At 43.1% G+C, this 27117-nt stretch overlaps 1 protein-coding gene across 3 annotated transcripts in view; it reads right to left on the minus strand.

Annotated features, from left to right (window-relative positions):
* Window positions 1-27117, minus strand: part of wdr17 (WD repeat domain 17) — a 253003-nt gene that overhangs the window by 186268 nt on the left and 39618 nt on the right. Inside the window, exons 2-3 of one of the 3 annotated variants that reach the window (XM_043704725.2) lie at window positions 6650-6780; window positions 4511-4638 (exon numbers count right to left, since the gene is read on the minus strand). The gene's annotated coding sequence lies outside the window, so the exon portion shown is untranslated. Of the gene's footprint in view, window positions 1-4214; window positions 4288-4510; window positions 4639-6649; window positions 6781-27117 lie in introns of those variants that run through there. The other 2 variants (XM_087973815.1, XM_043704734.2) reach the window with 2 other exon arrangements.

Below are 27117 nucleotides of genomic sequence, written 5' to 3' on the forward strand. Positions count from 1 at the left end.
ATTATCTAGTGCCATTTCTATCCAATGGATATAATTATCCAATGCCCTCTTTCTGCTCAAAGGAATCCCTTGTGTAGTGCTCTGAAACCAAACCAGCCTTTGTTTACTGTCTCCCTCAACGGTTCAGCAGTGCAGCAACCCCCTTGGTACTACATCAGCAGGGCAAGGCTGTGAGCTCATGTCTGAGAGTGGGGTTTGAATACTCGACCTTCTGGCTCATGTTGAAATGACTACTAACTGGATCTTACCGATTCTTTTACGTTCTTATATGAGCCAACATAAATAAGGTTTAAAAGATAAGACGTGCTGCAAATTCAAGATTAAAACTATATATATATGCAGCATTTTCTGATTTTAATCCTGAATTTTTAGCACCTCTTATAATATATATAAAATATAGCCACAGCAAGTCATCTGGGTAAGAAAATGGATGAACATTATAGGGGCTGGCTTTCCAACAAAGGTTAAATGAATGGCACTTTTGGTCTCATGCATTTCTTACTCAGATTAATATTCGGGCTGTCACAAAAAGCTGGTAACTTCCATGCACCATTCCTGCAGGAGATCTCTAAGCCTCGTGTTTGGGGGAGATTGTTCGAAAGTGTACCAATCATGGGAGAATTGACTTCAAGCCCCTTTACCGCTGTTACCATGGCAGCAACAATCACTCCCCAGGCTGACCATGAAGTGGGCATTGCACCAGCCCGAACTGGGTCATTCGGTATGAGGGGCTGCCGGGGCCAGTGTTTTATTTAAAGACCATACGTGGGACACCCGTTTGCCATTTAAGGACAGCACCAGGTGGACTATGCTCCATCAGCCAACAGTCTATCCAAAAGGAAGTCAACAGGTCAGGATTGCTACCTGGTGCCTCAAAATTATCCTGTTGTATCCCTGTTTCTGCTAAACGAGCTCCCTTCTAACTGCTTTGCCTCCAAAACTTCCTAATCAACCCCAGGCTGATCCAGCACCTACTCAGAGACTAGGTCCTGCCCCAGCTAGAACCCCCAACATTGCTTAACCAGGAACCCACAAGCTCAATGTCTCGCCACCTGCCAAATTGCAATGAGGACTATGTTTCTGAGTGTGGCAGGTCTCCAGCTGGGGTTACTGAGTGTCCAGCATCCTCCATTCAAATAGCACCCAAAGTCAACCCATCTGACCAAACTGCTCAGAGCTGGTCCACCACACCCTTGGGGCAGGTAGGATCTGAACGTGGTCCTCCGGACTCAGAGGCAGGGATACTACTGCTGTACTACAAGACCGGCTGCATTCTAATCTGAATGTTTAAATCATACTTTTGTCTACAATTGGAGATTGGCCCATGATCTCTTGACTTAATTGAGAGATTTTGCAAGGGCTGATATTACCAAATATACACCGTCGCCAGAAAATAGACACAGACACAGTAAGGGCTACAGTTGCTGGAAGTTAGAGTCAATAAAATGTGGAGCTGGAAAGGCACTGCAGATTAGGCAGCATTGGAGGAGCAGGAAAATCGACATTTTGGGTCGGGACCCTTCATCGGGACTCCTGTGTCCTTCCAGCTCCACATTTTATGAACAGACACAGAAGGTGGTTTTACTATTAGTGTGTTTCTGATGCTTATTCAGATTGAGCGGCAGTCTTCAAAATGCAATATACTTTCAGTACCTTCTCTTGAACGCTATTATGGGATGGAGACTTTGGAGTCAATGGCACCACGGTGAAGAGAGGCTGAGGGTTAAACCTTGCAATGTTTTTGCTAAGTGCAAATCACATTGAGATTTGCGGAGTAATTCTCGCTGCAAGAATGACCTTACCAAGCCTGTCATGTTAATTACTGTTTCTGCTCTTAACGGCAAGTACCACAGCCTATCTCCACACTATCTCGCAGAAGTCACCACTCAGCAGGGATCCTCTAGAAAACCAGCAAACGGCCATACAAGCCTTTGGGACTATTATTCACTCAGAGGATGTGGGTATTTCTGGCTAGGCCAGTACTTATTACCCATCCCTAATTGCCTAGAGGACAGTTAAGAGTCAATCACATTCCTGTGGGTTTGGAGTCACGTGTAGGCCTAGTGAGGATGGCAGATTTCCTTCCCTGAAGCACATTAGTGAACCACATGGGTTTTTTTTTTCCCAACAATGGCTTCATGGTCATCATTCCATCCTAAATTCCAGATTCTTTATTGAATTCAAATTCCACCAGAGGCCATGGCAGGATGTGAACCCAGGTCGTTAGCTGAGTTTCTGGATTAACAGTCTAAAGATAATGCTATGGGGCAGCACAGTGGCTCAGTGGTTAGCACTGCTGCCTCACACTGCTAGGGACGGGGGTTCGATTCCAGCCTCGAACAACTGTCTGTGTGGAGTTTGCACATTCTCCCCGTGCTTGCGTGGGTTTCTTTCCACAATCCAAAAATGTGCAGGTTAGGTGAATTGGCCTTGCTAAGTTGCCCATAGTGTTTAGGGCTGTGTAGGTTAATGCATTAAGTCAGGGGTAAACGTAGAGTATTGGGAATGGGCTTGGGTGGGATATGCTTCGGAGGGTCAGTGTGGACTTGTTGGGCCGAAGGGCCTGTTTCCACACTGTAGGGATTCCCTGAGTCACTAGGCCTTTTCCTTCCCAGAACTGCTGTGGTCTGTGTATCTTGGCTTTGCTTAGGCCTTCAGGAGAGATGGCAGGGAAGGGGAAACTGGCATCACAGTTCTTAAAGACGGATCCCAGGAGCTCCTTGATCACGGGGTGGTGGAGAAGTCAGGATCTGGAGGACTGGAAGAGGAGATCACACCACCAGCAGAGGAGATTGTGCCAACCTGGTCAGAGATCGCCACCCTCCATTCAATGGCTGATCTGATAATCCTCAACTCCACTTTCCTGCGTCTTCCTCATAATCCTTGATTCCCTTCCAAATTAAAATCTGCCAACCTCACCCTTGACCATTAACAATGACCCAGGCTCGACAGCCCTCCATGGCAAAGAATTCCACAGATTTACTATCCTCTGAGAGAGGAAATTCCTCCTTATCTCTGTCCGATCTCTTCCTCTGAGATTATTCTCTTTGGTCCTGGATTCTCCAACAAGGGGAAGCAATCTTTCCACATCTACCCCTTCAAGATCCCGAAGAATCTTGCGTATTTCTCTTCTCTTTTACAAATGGGAACTGCTTTTCCATTTCTACTCGGTCCAGCCCACTCGTAATTTTGAATACCTTAATCAGATCTCCTCTCAGCTCCCTTCTGTCCAAGTAGAATTGTCCAATGATAGGGAGAAGCTGTTCCGGCTCATAAAGAGGGCAAGAGCGAGAGGGAATTGATTTAAAGCAGTGTGCAAAGGATGCAAGGGTGATGTGAGAAAAATCTCTTTCATTCTGCAGGTGGTTAGGGTACGGAACGCGCAGTGTGGTGGAGGCAGGTTCAATTGAGGCATTCAAGAGAGGCACTGGATGATTATTTGAATAGAAATAGTGTGCAAGGGGATGGGGCAAAGACAGGAGATTGGTGCTAGGGAACGATGCTCATTTGAAGAACAGGTGCAGGTACAATGGGCCAAATGGCCTCCTTCTGCAAAGGAACAGTCCTCTACTTCTGTGGTAATGATATAATGTTTCACTGCACGATAATGTTTTCACAAGGTTCTACAAGACCTCCCAGGCATGGTTAAGGAAAATAACTCATCTTATTATCTGAGCTGTCACAGTGGGAAATCAGAGATGATAGAGCATCCTTCATGACCTCAGGGTGCCCCAAGGTGCTTCACAGTCGACAGGAATACTTTTGAACTGTGATCAGGAAACTCAGCAGTCAATGTGTTCATAGCAAGATCTTACTGCCATAATGTGACAACGACCAAATGCTTTAATATTGGGGTGTGCTGCTGATGTCAATCATTCACTGGATGCGGGAACTGAGTGAAAATACTGTGCCATTTTAGAGTCCAATTAAAAGCCAAGCACACTGACGTGAATTTGGAGACCAGGAAGATTTCCGGTCACAAAGAGGATTCGTAAACCTGGCGTGATTTTGATGATAATCCAGTCAATTCATGGTCACCAGTACTGAGACGATAGCTTCATTTACGAATGTTCAATTCGCTAAGTTTAAACTCTGCAGTCCCCTTGGTTGGGTTTGGCGTCAATAACAGATGATTAGCCAGGCACTCCCACCCCCCACCCCCACAACCTCCACGCCCCCACCCCCCAATTTCAATAGTCTCTAAACCCCTGTACCTGCCAGGACACCAAGGGCAAACCCACTTTTCTTCAAAATCGTGTGCTGAAGCTTTCAGAAAGCAGGCAGGAGCTCGGTTCACTCTCTCACCCAGAGTGCAGCACCTTCAGCAGTGCAGCACTTCCCCATACTGATATTTAATTCCACAAGTACCTGTACTGGGGACTTGAGCAGACAACATTCAGACTACGAGGTGAGTCACTGTTCAATCTGACAATGCTTTGCACTAATGAGCACTAAGCCGTTCAGGCCTGGATTATAACGACAGGAATACTAAGAGGAGAAGCAACTTTACCTTTGGCACCGCTTGGTTAAGTTTGGAAACTCTGCTGAATATATCTTGGTGCTGGCAGAGTGTGGAGCATCTGAGTCCTCACTGCTCATTAATCCATGATAATAGGAAAGAGTACGATTATTGTCGAGCTGCAGAGAGACATCAGCAAACATTAGTGCGATGCACTCGAACTGTTAGCAGCCCTTTCTGCTGACCTGCTGTCCATTAAGAGGACTAAACAGGATCAACATGATTGAAAGTGAAGGCAGGCTGTGTAGGATTATTGTTCTTCTCCTCAATGCTCACAGCAGCTCATTGATACATCCCTGCTCATCTGTTCAAACCTCTGCATGGCGTCAGGAATCTGAAGAGCCACTTTGAGGAGTATTTTCTATCACTGCAGGAATAGGGCCAGGCTATTCAGCCCATCAATCCTGTCCCACAATTCTAGACCACGGCTGATTGTTGCCTTTGTGTGACCGATATCCTGACATTAAATTAAATTGTATGTGTTTTTCAAAATTTTCTCTTCTGCCTTTATTTTTCGATGAGATCAAATGATCACAAGGCTGAGGCATCTTTTGGGGGGGGGGGAGGTTAAGGTCAGTGAAAGTGAAACTTGAATTAGCCCTCCAGCTCAATATGAGGTGAATTTAGACATTATTACTAAATAAGTTTTGAAAACCCATAACAGGGTAGGCTGTTCTTGCCTTAACATTCAGTGGTTTCTCCCTAAACTCTAGAGTATGAGAGCTTGAATACAGGCCATTCTGCTATAGCATGTGTTTCATCAATGTGAAAGTGAGGACCGCAGACACTGAAATCCTTGTAGAGGGAGGAAGAGAGCTTCTTCAAGCAAGGCATCCTTCAAAGAGAATTTGCAGTAGGTGAAGGGCTCATGCCCGAAACATCGATTCTCCTGCTCCTTAGATGCTGCCTGACCTGCTGCGCTTTTCCAGCAACACATTTTCAGCTTTCACCAATGTGAGTTCACTGTAATATGATTGACAAATTGGGGATGCTGTTTCTGAAGCGCCAAATTTTAAAATGTGTGTTGGATCTAATGCAATTACATCACCAATACTTTAAATGCTGATTCTAAAGAGCCGTTTCTCTATAACATGGAGTTGCACAGCCATTGCGTTACAGAAGAACTGACTGTATATTTAGTCAAGAACGTTATAACACAAGTATTGCTCACCTCATTTCAGAACCCAAAGGAACTCCTGACGAGCCTTTCCAAAAGAATAAAAGTCCTGTTTGAACTTATTTTTGTTTTCCCAAAATTTCACTCACTGTTGAATGTGGTCAACTTCTTTCAATAAGATTACTAATTTCCACAGACATCTGTGAACAATGCTGATTTAGAGGTGCCAGTGTTGGACTGGGGTGTACTTATGATCTGCCTCTATTCTTGATGAAGGGCTTTTGCCCGAATCGTCAATTTTCCTGCTCCTCGGATGCTGCCTGACCTGCTGTGCTTTTCCAGCACCACTCTAATCTAGACTCTGGTTTCCAGCATCTGCAGTCCTTGTTTTTACCCTATACTTGTGATCTGTGTAATTCTGTGTCTTACAATCTTATACTCCACAACCATCTGATGAAGGAACAGCGCTCCGAGAGCTAGTGCTTACAAATAAACCTGTTGGACTCTCACTTAGTGTTGTGTGATTTTTAACTTTTTTAACTCACAGGAAATTGATCTGAATGAAGGAATCTAAGGCATTGTTGCGCAGTTTGCTGTTGACACAAAGACACGTGGGGGGATGGATCTTGTTGGGGAAGCAGGAGGCTGTAAAAGGATTTGGACAGGCTTGGAGAATAGGCAAAGTAGTGGCCGATGGAAGACAATGTGGGAAAATGTTATGTACTTTGGTTGGAAGAATAGAGGATGCAGACTATTTTCTAAAAGGAGAAAGGTTTCAGAAATTGGAAACACAAAAGGCCTTGAGAGTCCCAGTTCAGGATTGTCTTAAGATTAACATGTAGGTTCAAATCAAAGGTCAAACAGGAAACGAGACGTCATGACCTGGGAGTACTTGTTATTGTCACTCAGTCTCAGGCATGGATAGATATTTAACGCTCTCACCATAATGTAGTACATATAACATTTATGAAAATATTATTTACTTATACAGACTCTTGTCTTTAAATTTTTACCTCTCTGTGATACTCCAGCTCTGTGACTCCATGGCCCTTGAACCTTCAGTCTGTCAGAGCGTGGTCCCTTGCTCATCCCTCTGTCGGAGAACTGCCTTACATGTGTCTTCCAAATAGAATCAAATTTAAGTCTAAGAAAGGAAATGGCTTGTCATAATTCAACCATGAAGAGGTTTACAAACAATGCATTCCTTCCCACTTACGGAAACAAGGCCCAGCTATAGCTCATTCAGTAGACTTAAACATATCCTCCCTGATCTCTGCGTGGGATCTTTTTGTTAGCAAAATACATGAGAAACTATCGGGATAACACAAGGAACTGATGCAGATTAATGATGGGGTGACAGGGTGCAAAATCAACATTGCCACTGTTACTGTGGGTTTCCTGTCCAGCGATTGATGCTAAAGTGACCCTGAAAACATAGTAGCTACTGCAAATGGCCCTAATATCCTTGAACCTGGAAGGGCGAGGCAGGAATCTGTCCAACTTCCTGCTTCTGGTCATTATTGAGCTACTTCAGTTTGTCTTTATACATAAAAGCACATTTGGATGACAGAAACAGGCTGCACTCTCTTATAATCAAATGATTTGCCTTATCTCAGCCTATTCAGGGTGTAGGTAACTGGCACCTGTGAAAAAGCATTCACAGCAGGGGGTCAACATCCCACCAACAGTCAAGCCCAGGAGAAGGGCAGGAAAGGTAAGTCATACAATACCCAATGTGTGGAAAAAGACCATTCAGCCCATCAAGACTGCACCAACACTCCACCCAGACCCTCACACTATCCTCGTAGCCTCACACTTACTGTGGCTAATTCACCTAATCTGCACATCCCTGGATACTACAAGACAATTTAGCATGGCCAATCCACCCAACCCACACACCTTTGGACCATGGATGGAATCCAGAGTACCTGGCAGGAACCCACCCAGTCACAGGGAAAACAGGCAAACTCCACCCAAGGTGAGAATCAGATCCTGGTCACTGGTCCCTGGTCCCTGCTGTGAGGCAGTGGTGCTAACCCCCCACTGCGCTGCCGTGCTGCCCATGGACAGAGAAATTATTGCTCACTCATCCACAACCTGCCATTAGGTAGAGTTTAGTCAGCCAGTCAATCTGGTAAAAATTGTATTCCACCAGCTGACTGTAGCACTGTGATTGTAAGTGTTAGATGAGGAGGCATCTACTGTCCAGCTGACTGACTGTCAAGTGAATAATTTTGTTGTTTCTCTTTAGAGCTCATAGGGTTTGGTAAATGATTGCTGAACCATTGCACTTAGTATGTAAATCAGAGTCACAAAGTCATTCACTGCAGATGGCCTGGTCAGACCCACTCCTCTCTTCAATCCCACAGCCCTCCTGGGGCTAAAAAATGAACAGAAAGAGAAATGTTAGTTTGACAACACTAGTCCTTGCAGTGCGTAGGATACGTTAAGATCAATTATTAACTGTCACAAGCTTTGATTATCGTAAGGGCATTGACCCAGATTAAGATTTTAAATCCCAGAATTATTATGCTGCAGAAGATATATGGGCGTTTGAGTCTGCACTGTCTCTGTAGATTTGCACCATTGCACCATTGACCCACCCCTCCCCCATAACATCGCTTCTTATTTAAATCATCATCAAATGCTTCCCTGAATACATCAACGGAACTAGTTTCCATCACCCTCCCAGGCAGTGCATTACATAACTGATACACTCATTGGAGGAAAAAGTTTATTCCAAATCACATTTACATTTTTTTTTGCAGATCACTTTAAATCTGTGGCCATTTGTCCTTGATCCTTCTATGAGTGTGAACGGTTTCAAAGAACAAAGAACAAGGAAAATTTACAGCCCAGGAACAGGCCCTTTGGCCCTCCAAGCCTGAGGTGATCCAAATTCACTGTCTAAACCTATCGCTCAATTTCTAAGGATCTGTATCCCTTTGCTCCCCACCTACTCATGCAGCTGTCCAGGCGCATCGTGCCTGCGTCTACTAGTTCAGATGGCAACACGTTCCAGGCACCTACAACCAACTATGTAAAGTACATTCTATGGGTATCCCCCTTAAACTTTTCACCTCTCACCTTGAACGTGTGACCTCTTGTTATTGAATCCCTCACCCTGCGAAAAAGCTTATTTCTATCCACCCTGTCCAAACCCTTCATGATTTTGTAAACCTCAATCAGGTCCCCCCTCAATCTCCTTTTTGCTAATGAAGACAATCCTAACCTACTCAACCTCTCTTCATAGCTAGCACCTTCCATACCAGGCAACATCCTCTTAAACCTTCTCTGCACCCTCTCCAGAGCATCCACATCCTTTTGGTAATGTGGCGACCAGAACTGTACACAGTATTCTAAATGTGGCCAAACCAAAGTCTTGTATAATTTTAACATGACCTGCCAGCTCTTAGACTCAATACCCCATCCAATGAAGGCAAGCATACCAAATGCCTTCTTGACCACTCTATCCACCTGTACAGCAACCTTCAGAGTACAATGGACCTGAACTCCCAGATCTCTCTGCTCATCAACTTTTCCCAAGGCTCTTCCGTTTACAGTATAGTTTGCTCTAGAATTAGACCTTCCAAAATGCATCGCCTCACATTTGCCTGGATTGAACTCATCTGCCACTCCTCCACCCAACTCTCCAGTCTATCTATATTCTTCTGTATTCTCTCACAGTCCCTTATGCTTTCTGCTACTTCACCAATCTTCGTGTCATCTCCAAACTTACAGATCAGACCAACAGTGCCCTCTTCCAGATCATTTATGTATATTACAACAACAGTGGCCCCAGCAATGATCCCTGTGGAACACCACTGGTCACCTTTCTCTATTTTGAGGAACTCTCTTCAACTACTACTCTCTGTCTCCTGTTGCTCAACCAGTTCTTTATCCACCTAGCTAGAACACCCTGCACTTCACTTTCTCCATTAGTTTACCATGGGGAACCTTATCAAACACCTTACTAAAGTCCATGTATATGACATCTACAGCCCTTTTTTCATCTATTAACTTGGTCACTTCCTCAAAGAACTCGCCACACAAAACCATGTTACTTATTACTGATAAACCCATTCTCTTCCAAATATAAATAGTTTTTATCCCTCCAGCAACTTTCCCACCACTGACGTCAGGCTCACTGGTCTGTAGTTAGCTGGAATATCCCTACTACCCTACAGGGGGACAACATTAGCAACCCTCCAGTTCTCCGACACTTCACCTGTGTTTATGGATGCTACAAAGATATCTGTCAGAGCCCCACCTGTTTCCGCTCTCACCTCCCTCAGCAATCTGGGATAGGTCCTATCCAGTCCTGGGGATTTGTCCATCTTCATATCCTTTAGCCTACCCAACACATCCTCCCTCATTCTGTCAACATGATCCAGAGTAAACTAAGTTTGATCTCTAATCTCAACATTCATCATGTCCCTCTCCTCAGTGAACACTGATGCAAACTAATCATTGAGAATCTCACCCATTCTCTCAGGTTCGACCCACAAGCTTCCTTCCTTATCCTTTGGTGGACCAACCCTTTCTCTAGTTACCCTTTTGCCTGTTATGTATGAATAAAAGGCCTTGGGATTCTCCTTAATTCTGCTCACTAAAGTTATTTCATGACCCCTTTTAGCCTGCTTGATACCTCATTTAAGATTGGTCCTACTCTCCCGATATTTCTCCAAAGCCTGTTCTGTTCTTAGCTGCCAGGACCTTATGCTTCCCTTTTCCTCTTGGCTAGTTGCACCATTTCTCCTGTCATCCATGGTTCACGAATCTTGCCTTTCCTATCCCTTGTCTTCAAAGGGACATGCCAATCCTGCACTATCTTCAACCTATCTTTGAAAGCCTCCCACATCTCAAATGTGGACTTCCCTTCAAATAGCTGCCCCCAATCCACATTTCCCAACTCCTACCGAATTTTGATATAATTGCTCTTGGCCCAGTTTAGTACTCTTCCCTTAGGACCACTCTCATCTTTGTCTACAAGTATTCTAAAACTTACAGAATTGTGGTCACTATTCCCAAAGAAACGTTCCACTGCAACTTCTACCACCTGACCTGGCTCACTCCCCAACACCAGGTCCAATATGGACCCTTCCCAAGTTGAACTATTGACATACTGCTCTAAAAAGCTTTCCTTGATGTTCCTTACAAATTCTGCCCTATCCAGACCTCTGACACTAAGTGCGTCCCAGTCAATGTTGGGAAAATTAAAATCTGCCATCACCACCACCCTGTTGCCGATACATCTTTCCATAATCTGCATTTGTATTTGTTCTTCTACCTCACACTCACTGTTGGGAGGCCTGTGGGACAGCCCCAACAATGTAACTGCACTCTTATTATTTCTCAGCTCTACCCACATTGCCTCACTGCTCAAGCCCTCCATAGTGTCCTCCTTTAGCACAGCTGTGATATCATCCCTGACCAGCAATGCAACTCCTCCCCCCACTTTTCCTTCCCTCCCTGTCCTGTCTGAAGCATCTATATCCTGGAACATTTAGTTGCCAATCATGCCCTTCCTTCAACCAAGTCTCTGTCATCACAATAACGTCATACTCCCGGACACTAATCCAATCTGCCTTACTCTCAATACTCCTTGCATTAGATTAGATTAGATTACATAACATTACAGTGTGGAAACAGGCCCTTCGGACCAACAAGTCCACACCGACCCGCCGAAGCGTAGCCCACCCATACCCCTACATTTACCCTTACCTGTCACTACGGGCAATTTGTCATGGCCAATTCACCTGACATGCACATCTTTGGACTGTGGGAGGAAACCGGAGCACCCGGAGGAAACCCACGCAGACACGGGGAGAATGTGCAAACTCCACACAGTCAGTCGCCTGAGGCGGGAATTGAACCCGGGTCTCTGGCGCTGTGAAGCAGCCGTGCTAACCGCTGTGCCACCGTGCTTCCCACGGTGACTCTTACACTTGCAAGAAGTGTGTCCTGCTGCAGCTCTTGTTTGACCACATAATGGCTCTGGAGCTGCGGATGGAGCATCCGCGTTGCTGAGGAAGTGCATATGCACTTCAGACCACCAGTTCCTTTGTGTTCATCTGCTCTCTGCCTACTCTTCCCCTTGGTAATGCTAACTTCATGATCCTTACAGTCTCTAGTTTTCACCTTACTGTCTACTAGTCTTCTCTTCTGGTTCCCAGCCCCCTGCCACATTAGTTTAAACCCTCCCCAACAGCAGTAGAAAAAACTCCCCCAAGGACATTAGTTCCAGTCTGGTTTAGGTGTAGACCATCCAATTTGTTATAGTCCCACTTTCCCGAGAACTGGTCCCAATGTCCAACAAATCTGAACCTCTCCCTCCTACACCATCCCTTAAGCCATGTGTTCATCCTGCCTATTTTTTCATTTCTACCCTGGTTAGCACGTGGTACTGGTAGCAATCCCGAGATCACTACCTTTGAGGTCCTTCTCTTTAACTTCTCTTCTAGCTCCCTGAATTCTGCTTTCAGGACCTCATCTTGTTTTTTACTTATATCGTTGGTGCATATATGCACCAGGACAACTGGCTGTTCACCCTCCCCTTTTAGAATGCTCTGCAGCCGATCGGTGACATTCCCGACCCGGGCACCTGGAGGCAACATACCATCCGGGAGTCCCGTTTTCAGCCACAGAACCGCCTACCTACTCCCCTCACAATAGAATCCCCTATGACTATGGCCCTACGAGTCTTTTACCCGCCCTTCTGAACAGCAGTGCCCGCCACTGTGCCCATGATCCTGGCAACTGCTGCCCACCCCTGGTAAGCCATCTCCCCCAACAGTATCCAAAATGGTACTTGTTTTGGAGGGAAATGACCTCAAGGGACACCTGCACTGCCTTCCTACTCTTTCTCTGCCTTTTGGTCACCCATTCACTGTCTCCCTCAGCAATTCTAATCTGTGGTGTGACCAATTCACTGAACATGCTAACCACGACCTCCTCAGCAACGTGGATGCTCCATCCGCAGCTCCAGAGCCATTATGTGGTCAAACAAGAGCTGCAGCAGGACACACTTCTTGAAAGTGTAAGAGTCAAGGACGTCAGCCACTTCCCTGAGCTCCCCCAACAAGCACGAGTTTGAGATCCCCTGCCATTGTGAGCTTTAGCTTTAACTCAACTAACTAAAACCAAACAATGCACTTAAATGTATAAAAGAATAGAAAAAAAAGATTTACCTTACAGAGTCTTTTCCTTCTGGTTAGGGGTAGGGGGGGTGCGGTAGGGAGATACTACACGTGTAGTATCTCGGGTTTAGCTGCTGCCCAAATATATATTAAGTCCTCACCTTCCTGGCAACCTCCTGGTCCCAACATCACTTCCCTTCTGTCTCCCGCTGCTCCCGGGTAGGGAGCAGTGCCCCATTTACTCTTCCCAACTCCCTTCAAGCTTTTGCAAACATCTGTCAAATTTCTTCTTAGCAGTCATAAGGAAAACCATCACAACTTTTTTAATCTTTAAAATAACAAATATCAAATCATAGAATCCCTGCATCATGGAAACAGGCCATCAGGTCCATTGAATCCACACCAATCTTCCAAGAACATCCTACCCAGACCCACCCCTTCTACCCTATCCCTCTAACACTCCCCATGGCTAGTCTACCTAATCTGCACATCTTTGGACTGAGAGAGGAAACTGGAGCACCCGGAGAAAACCCACACAAACATAGGGAGAATGTGCAAACTCCACACAGACTGTCATCCAAGGGTTGGACTGGACCTGAAACCAAAAGAGAAAATGCTGGAAAATCTCAGCAGGTCTGGCAGCATCTGTAAGGAGAGAAAAGAGCTGACGTTTCGAGTCTAACTGACCCTTTGTCAAAGCTAAAAAAAGGGAGAAATAAGGGAGGTATTTATATTAGGCTGAGAGGAGGTGAGTCATGGCTCCCATTGCTACTTTGCTTCTCTCAGCCTACTATAAATACCTCCCTATTTCTCCCTTTGTTTAGCTTTGACAAAAGGTCAGTGAGACTCGAAACGTCAGCTCTTTTCTCTCCTTACAGATACTGCCAGGCCTGCTGAGATTTTCCAGCATTTTCTCTTTTGGTTTCAGAGTCCAGCATCCGCAGTAATTTGCTTTTATTTTGTACTGGACCTGGGTCTCTGGTGCTATGAGGCAGCAGTGCAAACCACCAAACCAGTGTGTCACCCCATGTAACCAATAATAAATCTTTCCTGAGATTTCTCAGCCCTGAAACCATTCTAATAAACCACTTCTGCTCTCTCTCCAATGGGCTCCATCCGTTTTATAATGTGGTGCGTGAAACTGTACACAATACTCCCACTGAGGCTTATGTACTAACATAACAAGTGTCTTAATACTTTGAGCATAACCTCCCTACTCTTGTACTCAAAACAATTCTTGATGAAGCCCAGGATACTGTAAGCTTTACCCAATGTTCTCTCCATTTGTCCTTGACTTATGCACACATACAGATAGATCCCTCTGCTCTGGCACACCCTTTAGAATAGTACCATTGACTTTATTATGTGCTTCTTACAAACAGCATCAACTCACACTTTACACATCGAACCTTATCTTCCATCTATCTGACCACTCTGCTCTCTGGGTATGAGGATTGATTGCGAGGAGGATGCAGATATGCTTCAGTGTGAATTGGACAAGTTGTGCAAATGATTGAGCAAATGCATAGCAGATGGAGCGTCACTTCAATACACGTGAGGTTTGATGGCAAAAACAGGAAGGTAGGTTATTATCTGAATGGCAATACATTGGGGGGATGCAACAAGACCTGGGTATCCTTCTACACCTGTAACTAAAAGTAAGGATGTTGGTGCAGCAGATGGTGGGAATGTTAGCTGTCACAGTGACAGGATTGAGTACAGGAGCAGGGCTGTCTTGCATCAGTGAGACACACCTAGAGCATTGTGTGCAATTTTGGTCTCTTTATCTGAGAAAGGTTGTTCTGTTTATGGAAGGAGTGTAATGAGGGTTTACCAAGCTGCTTCCTGAGTTAGCAGGACTGATGTATGAGGACATACTGCTGTTCTCATAAATTTTACAGTGATTCCAAGTTTCATATTATCTGCAAACTTTGAAATTGTCTGCTGTACAAGATCTAGATGGTTAATGTAAAATACTGGTTCCTATGGAACTTCACTTCAAACCTCCCATAGTGATTGTAATGATGTCAGCAGTGGGCCTCATAGAATAAGAACTCCCTGTTTGGGGTTGTTAAGCCGGTCCAATCAGGGAGCCCTGGCTGACAGATTAAAAAAGGGGAGTGGCACAGATACAGCCATTCTGAAAAATGATTCTGTATATGCAGTACTAAAGTCAAGGACTGTTCATACGTAAATAAAGGATGACCTAGTGACAGGATACCAGCCACTGCGGAGTTATCACCTCCCTCCAGCCTGTAAAATATCCCTTGACCATTACTCACTGTCTCCTATCACTCAGCCAATTTTGTTACCAATTTGTGACTGCATCTTTTGATTGTGTGCATGTTACCAGTATTCCAGTGATGCTACTCCACCCTTACCAATGATATTGAATCATACAGTGTGGAAGCAGGCTATTCAGACCATTGAGTCCACACCAACTCTCCAAACAGCATGACCCTACCCTATTCCCATTAACCCTGCCTTTCCAACTAACCTGCACATCTTTGGACTGTGGGAGGAAACCAGAGCACCCAGAGAAAGCTCACACTGACACGGGGAGAATGTGTAAACTCCACACAGACAGCTGTCTGAGGGTGGAATGGAACCGAGGTCCTGGTGCTGTGTGGCAGCAGTGTTAACCATTGAGCCATGATGCCATCTGACATCTATTGCTCTTATTTGGTTGCCACCATTTTTTTTTAGTGGCAGGACATCTCAAAAAGAGCACATATGCAGAACATTGTGTGCATGCAATAAGAACATTTCAGTGGAGTTATCAGATCATAGTGTTACCAATCCATGACTGCATTGGTATATCCATGGTTGCATCACCAAATACCAGACCAATGCTATTTACAAGTTCGCTGATGACACCACCATAGTCGGTCGAATCTCAGATGGTGATGAAACAGACTATAGACGGGAGATGCAAGATCTGGAAAAATGGTGCACTGAGAACAACCTAGCTCTCAATGCTGGCAAAACCAAGGAACTCATTATTGACTTTCGGCTGGATGTAACTCATGCCCCCCTACACAGTAACAGCACAGAGGTGGTACGAGTGGAGAGTGTCAAGCTCCTGGGGGTGGTCATCTACAACAAGCTTTCTGGGACTCTTCATGTGGATGCACTGGTTACAAAGGCCCAACAACGTCTCTTCTTCCTCAGGCAGCTGAGGAAATTTGGCATGATGGTGAATACCCTTGCCAACTTTTATAGGTGCGCAATTGAGAGCATTCTGACTGGATGTATCACTACCTGGTATGGCAACTGTACCATTTAAGATCAGAGACAGTTACAGAGAGTGGTCAACTCAGCCCGGAAAATCACTAAGGCCAATCTCCCATCTATAGAATCCATCTAGCAGACTCACTGTCAAGGAAAGGCTGTCAGCATTCTCAAAGACCCACTCCACCCTGGCAATGTTTTTCTACAACCGCTACCATTAGGGATAAGGTACAGAAGCCTGAACACATGCACCAGCCAGTTTCACAACAGTTTCTACCCTATTGTTGTTAGAATACTGAATGGACTCACAAACTCTTAACATTCGGCTATACCTGTATTTTTGTTTTTGCCGCTGTTTACCTATTATTTACTAATCTATGCTATTTAACTCTGTGATCTGCCTGTATTGCTCACAAGACACAGCTTTTCACTGCCAATAAATTCAATTCAATTCAATTCAATTCCATCTTCCTTATTATTAATGTAGAAAGCTCCTCATGACTGAATTTCTTTTGTCACCACAGTCTGGGTAACATCTGATTCCTTTGTAAAGATAAATACAAAATATTCATTTAATACCTCAGCCATAACCCCACCTCCACGTGCAAATGTCCTTCTTGGTGCCTAAAAACCCCACTCTTCCTTTTATTCCTAATGTCTGTCTTCTGTCTATTATCCAGTTCTCAATCAACACCAGTACATTTTCCCTCATACCATGTGTGCCAATTTAGTTTCCCAACACTTGTGTAGTTCCTTATCAAAAGCTTTCTGAAAATCAAAATACACCACATCCAACACCTCTTCCTCGTCTATCCTGCTGGTTACTCCCTCATAAACCTCCAAATTTTTGACATGATTTCTCTTTCATGAACCATGTTGAGACTTGCAATCTTGCCATTATTTTTGAATTGAAAATGCGTTGCTGGAAAAGATCAGCAGGTCAGGCAGCATCGAAGGAGCAGGAGAATCGACGTTTCGGGCATGAGCCCTTCTTCAGGAATTGAAGAATTTTTGAATTGTACTGTTATCACTTTCTTGCTAGACTGAAGATTCTAGCATTTTCCCAATGACTGATGCTAAAAAGTCTGCAATTTTCAATTTCTCTTTCTCTATTGAATATTGGACTTATATTCACCACCTTCTAATGTGCTGGGACTATTCCACAGTCAAAAAACCTTGAAAGATGATCATCAATGCTTCTTTTTCTTGACAACTATCTCTGGCAATGCTTTGGGATGTAGAACATTGGGTCCAGAACATCTGTTTTAAGTTCCATTAATTTCTCTAGTGTTACTTTACTATCAAAATTAATAGCTTGCAATTTCTCATTTCCACTAGTCCCTAGAGCAGACCTGGGCATTTTACGGCCTGCGGCCATATCCGGCCCTTTGGTCATTCCTGTCTAGCCCGCATGAGATCAATCTTAAATTAGAACATAAATGAAAAAGTATTTACGCCATGCATGCAATACAACTGTGTTGCTTTTGTTTTGAAAAGGATGCTTTTTTTATTTACATTTGGACACACACATGCACGTGTATGTGCGTGCGTGTGTGAACAGCTAAAAGTGGTGCTTGCTGGCTAGCCCTCAAAATGTCAGCTCACACCAAAAAAAGGAAGGTTGATACAGAATGCCACGTTTTTCACAAGACATGGACTGCTAGATATTTATTTACAGAAATTGGAGGTAAAGCTGTGTGCTTGGTTTGTGGTGCACAGGTCGCTGTGTTCAAGGATTATAATTTGAATCGCCACTACGTGACCAAACATGTTGAGAAGTACAACAACTTGTCTGATCAAGAACGGGTAAGGGAGTTGGATACTTTGCTCGCTAAGCTGCATAACCAGCAAAGACTTTTTACTAAACTTCACATATCCAGAGATGCAGCTGTCAAGACAAGTTATGTCATATCCCACAAAATCGCCAGAAACAGTAAACCGTTTTCTGATGGAGAGTTTATTAAGGAGTGATTGTTGGACTCTGCAGAACTAATATGACCGGAGAAAAAGGAGACATTTGAGAATGTACCCTTCTCCCGACGCACTGTAACGAGAAGGACTGGGGACATTGCAAGAAATCTGGAGCTTCAGCTGCAGCACAGAGAGGTCAACTTTGACTTTTTTTCCTTGGCTTTGGATGAGAGCTGCGACATACGTGACACAGCCCAGCTACTCATCTTCGTACGTGGGATAACTATGGACTTTAAAATCACGGAGGAGCTGGCAGCCATGCAGTCAATGAAAGGAACAACAACTGGTAATGATTTGTTCATGGAAGTAAATGCATGTTTGGACACGTTGGGACTAAAATAGGACAAGCTGGAGGGTGCGACAACGGATGGTTGTCCAAATCTAACGGGAAAATATGTTGGACTCTTAAAGAGAATGCAGGATAAAGTGACAAAAATTGACCCTGAACAGAAATTGGTATTTTTGCATTGTATTGCATCAGGAAGTGTTGTGTAAGTCAGTGTTAAAAATTAACCGTGGTTGATATTGTCACTAAAATAGTTAACTTCATCAGGGCAAGAGCTTTGAATCACAGGCAGTTTGTTGCATTTTTGGCGGAAAATGAGACTGAACATCGTGACAGAGGTTACCACACAGCTGTCAGGTGGCTCAGCCTGGGCAAAATGCTGAAAAATGTATGGGACCTGAGAGAAGAGATTCAAGATTTCTGTGTGAAGAAAGGGAATGGCATTCCACAGCTTTCAGATGCAGACTGGATTGTAGACCTTGGTTTTGCTGTTGATGCGACTGCACTTATGAATGAACTAAATGTGAAACTGCAGTGCAAGGGCCTTTTTGTGCATGAAATGTACAACTTGGTGAAGGCTTTTATGAGAAAGTTGCAGCTTCTCTCAAGCCAGATGGAGGACAACATTCTCACCCACTTGCACCTTCAGCTGATCACCTCCACAGGTACTCCTCTATGTTAGAAGCACTGCATGGTGAATTTTCAAGGCGAGTTCAAGACTTTAAAATGGTTGAGAATGAAATGCACATGATTTTTTCCCCATTTACATGCGATGTGGAGAATGCACCTAGTGATGTGCAGCTTGAACTCATTGACCTGCAGTCTGACACACTTCTGGCAGAGTACTTTAGGTCAGTCTCACTGCTTGATTTTTACTCTTCCCTCAAAGAGGAGAACTTTCCACACATGAGGAGGCATGCTCAGAAGATTCTAGTCCTTTTGGATCTACCTATATATGCAAACAGACATTCTCAGTGATGAAGTTCAACAAATCCAAATACAGATCCTCTATCACTGATGATCACCTCTCAGCTGTCCTTCGCATTTCCACCTCAGACATTCAACCAGATTTCAGTGCACTTGTTCAAGCCCAAAACAGGCTGGATGTTTCTCACTAAACAAGTAAAATGAACTGAAAAACATCAAAAGCACTTATTGCTTTTCGTATAGAGTTGTTTGTTGTTTGTAATACTGAACAATAATGAAACAACTTTTCATTATTAGTTTGTGAGATTAACATGTTAAAAATAAAATGAAATACTGAAATTATTGTCTTTACTGTTTATTTCTTCTATATTTGACCTACTCCACAATTTCATATCTTTTTTGTAACAGAATATCCTTATTCTTTTGATTATAAGTTTCAGTGCAAACTATATAATATAGTACTTTTTACAATGGGAGAAAATTAATACTGAGCAGAATTATGTTCAACTTATTGTTGGTTCGGCCCCCCAACACAACTCAGGTTTCTCATGTGGCCCCTTGGAAGAATTAATTGCCCACTCCTGCCCTAGATACTCCAGTATTTCTGAGAGGATCTTTGAAAGCAATTTTCTCAGTGAAGTATTTGCTTATTTTCTCTGTCAATTATAATTTCCAATTATACATTGTCTCAACTTTGCTTAGGGGAATGAATCCACTTTCGTTTTTCTTAATTTTTCAATTTTCAGTATCCACAGAAGCTTCTACAGTCTGTTTTTATCTTTCTTTCTTGCTTAATCTCATGTTTGATTTTCTTTTTCTTTTCTGTGACCCTTCTTAACATAATTCTAAAATCCTCAGGTATACCATCATATTTTGGTAATTTTAATGGCACTTTCCTATGATCTAATACAATTTTTGACTTCTTTTGTCAGCAATAGTTGGAATGCTTTTCTTGCTGGGTTTTTGTGCATTAAAGAATGGATTTTGTTGTATACTATGTATTAGCTCTTTAAATGTTAATCATTATACCTATATTGTCTACAATCATTGCTTTGAATATGATTTCCCAACTCACAATAGTCAATTTGTTCTTCATAGCTTCATAATTGCCTTTGTTTGGATTGAAAACTCTAGTTTCTGATTGAACTACATCAATTTCAAACTTAAGTTAAAATGCTATTATATTGTGGTCACTATTTCCCAAAGGCTCCTTTACAGCACCTTATTAATGGGCCCTTTTTCATTGCACTATACGAGATCAATAATAGTCCATTCTATTGTTTGTTCCTCAACGTACACCTCAGGAAAACAACCTTATATACTTTCCAAGAAATAATCCTTCACAATATCAGTTTACTTGAAGTTTACCCAGTACATACATAAATTGAAGTCACCCATAATTAACACCCTTGCTGCACGTACTTCCAACATTTTGATTTATACAGTATTATCACTGCTGATTGGTGGCTACCTACCAAGGTTTGCACACTTGTTACATTTTAGTTCCACCCAAACTGAAAATTCATTTTGAACATTACAACATTGGTACTTTCTCACTGCAGCACTATTTTATTTAATAACAGACCTCCCCCACTACCTCTTCACAACTTCCTCACCTTCCTGATGCCACATATCCTTGGATATTCAGGTCCTAGCTTTGGTTTCCTTCTAACCATTCTAATGGATATCAGGCCATATATGTGAAATTATACTTGAGCTAAAAATTCATAGACTTGATTGCAAATGAGGCACGCATTTAGATGTAGGACCCTTAATCAGTTATTTTTTAAAACTATTTATAAACTCTGGCTCTATCTGCTGGCACACTCTTAAAGTTTGCAAGCGTTGTCCCTTCCTGCCATACTCTGATTATCATTACTTTTATCACTATCTTGCTATTGCCCTTCAATTTACTCAATCTTCCCCTACATGATGGAAAGGCTTACCAGGATGCTGCCTGGACTGGAGGGCTTGCCTTATCAAGAAAGGTTGAATAGGCTCGGACTTTTCTCTCTGGAGAGAAGGAGGAAGAGAAAGATCTGATAGAGGTGTACAAATAATGAGAGGAATAGATAGAGTCAATAGCCAGAGACTTTTCCCCAGGGCAGGATTGACTGGTATGAGAAGTCATAGTTTGAGGATATTTGGAGGAAGGTATAAAGGAGACGTCAGAGGTAGGTTTATTACACAGAGAGTTGTGAATGCATGGAATGCGTTACCAGCGGTGGTGGTGGAAGCAGAGTCATTGGGGACATTTAAGCAACTGCTGGACATGCACATGGATATCAGTGAGTTGAGGGGTGCGTAGGTTGTTACTATATTTTACATTAGGATTAAATCTTGGCAAAGGGCCTGTTCTGTGCTGTACTTTTCTATGTTCTATGTTCTATGTTCTATGATCCATTCCCATTGTCTCCATTTGAATTAAGCCTACCTTTCCAAGACCATATGACTATAAGATATAGGAGCAGAAGTTAGGCCATTCAGGCCATCGAGTCTATGCCATCATTCAATCATAGCTGAAACGTTTCTCATCCCCATCCTCCCACCTTCTCCCCATAACCCGTGATCCCCCTGACAATCAAGAACTTATCTATCTCAGTCTTAAATGCACTCAATGACCTCACCTTCACAGACTTCTGTGGCAATGAATTCCATAGATTCCCCCCTCTCTGGCTGAAGAGGTTTCTCCTTATCTCCATTCTAAAACGTCTTCCCTTTACTCTGAGGCTATGCCCTTGGGTCCTAGTCTCTCCTATCAATGGGAACATCTTCCCAACATCCACTCTGTCCAGGACATTCAGTAGTCTGTAAGTTTCAATTAGTTCCTCCCTCATCCTTCTAAATTCCATTGAGTATAGACCTTGAGTCTTCAAACGTTCCCAATATGTTAAGCTTTTCATCCCTGGGACTATTCTCATGAATCTCCACCAAACATGCTCCTGGATCCCGTACATCCTTCCTGAGATATGGGACCCAAAACTGCACACAATACTTCAAATGTGGCCTGACCAGAACCTTATAGAGCCTGAGAAGTACATCCCTGCTTTCTGATGTCCCAAAATTCTTCACAGCCAATAAATTAATTCTGAAAAGTTGTCACCATTCCTATGGAGTCATACAACATTCTGATTTGGAACTGCATTATGGTTCCTGTGTCTTCATTACGTCTAATCCTCATTGGATATCCCTTCCAAACAGCACTGTGCATGGAGCTACACCACATGGTCTACAACAATATAAGGAAGTGCCTTACTACTACCTTCTCAAGTGCAACTAGCGATGAAGAATGAACGCAAGCCTTGCCAATAATGCCCACAGCACACAAATGCTTTTCTTCAGAAATGGCAGTTTGTGTGCAAAAGGGCCTAATTAATACCATAACGATCAGATGATCTGCTTTTGGGTTATTGATTGAGGAACAAATTTTGGCCAGAACCACCACAGTAACCTGTTTGCACATCTTTTGAAATTGAGTCTTGGGAAATTTTACAAATGACTGAAGGGACAGTTAGGTCCTCAGTTTAACATCAAATCTGAAAGATGGCACCTCTGACAGTGCAGCACTTCCTCAACACTATCACAGGTAGCTAAGGGAGGAATTCTATATAAGTCACAGAGTCACAGAGATATACAGCACGGAAACAGACCCTTCGGTCAAACTCATCCAGGCCGACCAGATAACCTAACCTAATCAAGTCCTATTGGCCAGCACTTGGCCCATATCCCTCTAAATCTTTCCTATTTGCATACCCATCCAGATGCCTAATAACTGTTGCAATTGTGCTCGCCTCCATAACTTCTTCTGGCAGCTCATTCCATACATGTACCACCTTCTAAGTGAAAACATTGCCCCTTAGGTCCGTTTTATATCTTTCCCCTCACACACTAAACTTATGCCCTCCAGTTCTTTGAATAATGGCGTGAAAGCAGTAATTAACTCAACTCTGATTCAGAGCAGTGCTGGAAAAGCTGAGCAGGTCAGGCAGAATCTGAGGAGCAGGAAAGTTGACGTTTCGGGCAAAAACCTTTCTTTGAAACGTCGATTTTCTTCTCCACGGATGCTGCCTGATCTGCTGTGCTTTTCCAGCACTACTTTAATCTTGACTCTAATCTCCAGCATCTGCAGTACCCACCTCCACCTCAACTCTGATTCATTTGAAGTTAATGACAGAATTTCTATTGCAGTATTTGTTGACAACTATGGTTTTCCATATCTCCTAATCCATACTTCAGATGGTCGGTTCTATTGAGCATAATATCTTAAAGCCTATTTGCAATATTAACTATTGTTATGGACTAGGCCAGACCACTCAAAATATTCTTGAGCAGGCAACTCAGACCATAACTTTGTAATTTGTTTCGGTCAGTGTACAATGAAAATTACCCAGAGTAAGTTAGCGAGGTTGACTACTAGGTTTTAAAACAGACAGAAATTTATTCACAAAATTACACAATGAAATACAAAGAACAGAAAAAATACCCAACAGAACTCAGTCTATCCAAACTAGACTTAATTATGCTGTTCCGAATATACACAACAGTCCAAATAAGCAAACCCCCTTAAAGACCAGTAAGAAAATGGAACAGATGCTTACAGGTTGAAGTTAGAAGGGCAGAAAGAGAGAGAGTCTGTTCACACACTCCACTGCTGAACTTCCCAACTAGTTCTGGACTGAACTAAACTGCTCATCTGGATAGCTGACCACTCCCCTTTCATTATACAGGTCACTTCTAAAACATGAACACTTTGGCCTGAAGTCTCATCTGTTTACATTTAAACAAAAAGGCCTCTCAATACCCTTTAATCTCTGTACCAAAACGGTCTAATCGGCACCAGGAGCGTTTACCACCCCTCTGATAAAAACCAAGGACATGGCATTCTTGAGAAAAGGAACAGCTTTTAGAAAGAAAGGAACCAGCTTTGTGACACTATTTACAAGACCATAATATCAGACATTTAAAAACATGATGTTGCTGTATATTACATGCATAGCTGAATGACTACACTGACTTTTAATCAGAGAGGGTGACTGAAAGCATCTATAAACGTGATGTCTTAAAGATTTAGGCATTTCTGGTCTAGAATCCATGCAAAAACACAACAGAACTTCCACCACATCTCATGACTCACCAGCTTTGAATTTTAAAATGTATTGTTTCTTTGGAATGCATTAGTTTATCTTTTGCTCGGTGGAAGATTATCCACTGTAGTACAAGTTAGCTTGCAAATGTGAAACTCACATTTTACTTTAAGCTTCCCATTAAAACACACCCACATAATGAACTTTAATTTCAAAATTAATCATTACTCACCATGTAGCATGAAAATTTGAATTTGTTGACACTGAATTCAAAAGTAGGATTGAGCAATGCTTCGTACATCAAGAACATCCACATTGCACCGGAATATAAGCTCTAAGTTTAAAGCAGCCACTTCCGCCCTGAAGGAAAACCAGACTCAGAAAATAGAAACATATGCTCTTGCACATGCTGTTATGGAACAGCAGTGAAACACAAACAGCAGCAGCTCTGTTTATCAAATTGGACATAGAGCTGTGCAGACAGCACTTCTTCTGCAGCCTTGGTAACTCTGAAGTAATTCCCGTGCAAGGATTGCTCCTGCGCCACAAAAATCGATTATTCTGATTCTGGTACAAAATAAGGAGCACCGAGGATCAAGAATGGAACCCAGATGTGACTGCAGCTGGAGCAACACTTCATTTTTGGGCATGGACTGTATGTCGTCTCTGGACAATGATGTGAGGCCAGCTGCTTTCACGATATCACTGGAGCATAGTTCCATTTCTCGACTAAAGTCGTGCTGCAGTATTTGGGTCAAGCTGTACTGATAATGTAGAGAAAACAGCAAGAATCTGTTCAGACCTCAGATCTATCATTCATTTCGATGATGATGATCTTTACCTTAATCTTTCGAGTTGACAAAAGTAACTGTTTATACTAGAGCTGCATGCTGCATAGCATCAGCCATACCCCACAGTTGGTCATAGAGTCATAATAGAAGTGTCTTGCATAGCAGAACAAGCTCTTCGGACCATCGGTCAAAAACAAGCACTTAACTATTCTAGTTTGGTGCTATGCTTGCCTCTGAGTGACAGGTTGTGGGTTCAAACCCCACTACATGGACTCATGTGCGAAGTCTGGAATAGCAGTTCAGTGCAGTGCAGTAGGAGTACTACACTGGAGGTTTGAATGGGGGAAGGAGAGGGAGTGAAGTTGAAAACAAGGATGAGAATTCCGAAATCAAGTAATAGCTGAACTGGGGGGCAGATAGGTCAGTGGCTACAGGTGTCGTAGGGTGACATGATTGGCTGCACATTAAAACATGGGGCAGTAGAGTTTTGGATAACCGCAACCAGCTGGTCATTATTACATTGTTGCACGGAGGATTTTCACAGGTTAAATGTTACAATTCCCACATTGTAAAGATGGTCACATTCCAAATATGCTTGATTGACTGCGAATGCTTGGTGACATCCTAAAGTTATGAAATATTCGATATAAATGAACATTTTCTTCATCTGAATGCTTCATAATGTGATGAATTCCTTTCTTTTGTGTATATGTTTTGCTGTCAAATATGGCAATCGGTGAACATTGTAATATTCAGGGAACGGACAGTTCCAAGGAGTTGTTGCATTCAAGTCCCCCTGCTGGTTGCTACTTTTGGTTCTGCCAAGCAATACAACCAGAATTTGTCACAATGCTCATAATAGGTCACTTAAAACAGTTCAGGAATCACAGAACAGTTCCTGGGTGACATATCGTAGGAGTCAAAAAACAGATTAAGACAAACACAGAAAATAACAATTAAGCTGTACTGCTGAGGCAGAACGATAAGGCTCTGTATAGACAGATTTCATGAAGAGGTTTGAGGCATGAGTAGGTGCATAATTAAATTGGTGTTCGGTGAAAACTCAAGAGCAGTTGTTTGGCTTGATGCAGAAGGACTCATGAAAAGTTTTTGCAATCAGTAGAAGAGAAGGGTAGGAATTAGGATTCAGGAACATTCAAAACACTTTGGGAGTTCAACAGAAGCCAAGTGACATTGTGATTCACAGCGAGCAAGAGCGAAGGAAATTCGCAAGCAATATTTGCCTTGTGCAAGATTAGGATCAGGAAAATAAAAACCAGGAACAGAACAGGTTTGCTGAAGCTAGAAACCCGTGAAAACAAATAATGGTGCTGTGCCTGTGAATCAGCACTGAAAAATGCTACTGTGCCGGTGAATCAGTGTTGATTAACAGAGTTGTGCCTGTGAATCAGTGCGGAATAACGGTGCTGTGCCTGTGAATCAGTACGGAATAATGGTGCTGTGCCTGTGAATCAGTGCTGATTAATGGTGTTGTGCCTGTGAATCAGTGCTGAATAATGGTGCTGTGCCTGTGAATCAGTGCTGATTAATGGTGTTGTGCCTGTGAATCAGTGCTGAATAATGGTGCTGTGCCTGTGAATCAGTGCTGATTAATGGTGCTGTGCCTGTGAATCAGTATGGAATAATGCTGTTGTGTCTGTGAATCAGTGCGGAATAATGGTGCTGTGCCTGTGAATCAGTGCTGAATAATGGTGCTGTGCCTGTGAATCAGTGCTGATTAATGGTGCTGTGCCTGTGAATCAGTGCAGAATAATGGTGCTGTACCTGTGAATCAGTGCTGAATAATGGTGTTGTGCCTGTGAATCTTTGCTGAATAATGGCGTTCTGCCTGTGAATCAGTGCGGAATAATGGTGTTGTGCCTGTGAATCAGTGCTGAATAATTCTGCTGTGCCTGTGAATCAGTGCTGAATAAGGGTTTTGTGCCTGTGAATCAGTGCAGAATGATTAGATTACATTACAGTGTGGAAACAGGCCCTTTGGCCCCACACCGACCCACCGAAGCGCAACCCACCCATACCCCTACCCCTACA

Source organism: Chiloscyllium plagiosum, unplaced genomic scaffold, assembly GCF_037043375.1.
Source record: "Chiloscyllium plagiosum isolate Xiang-an unplaced genomic scaffold, Cpla_swu_hap1 HiC_scaffold_2, whole genome shotgun sequence".
In the NCBI taxonomy this organism is placed as follows: domain Eukaryota; kingdom Metazoa; phylum Chordata; class Chondrichthyes; order Orectolobiformes; family Hemiscylliidae; genus Chiloscyllium; species Chiloscyllium plagiosum.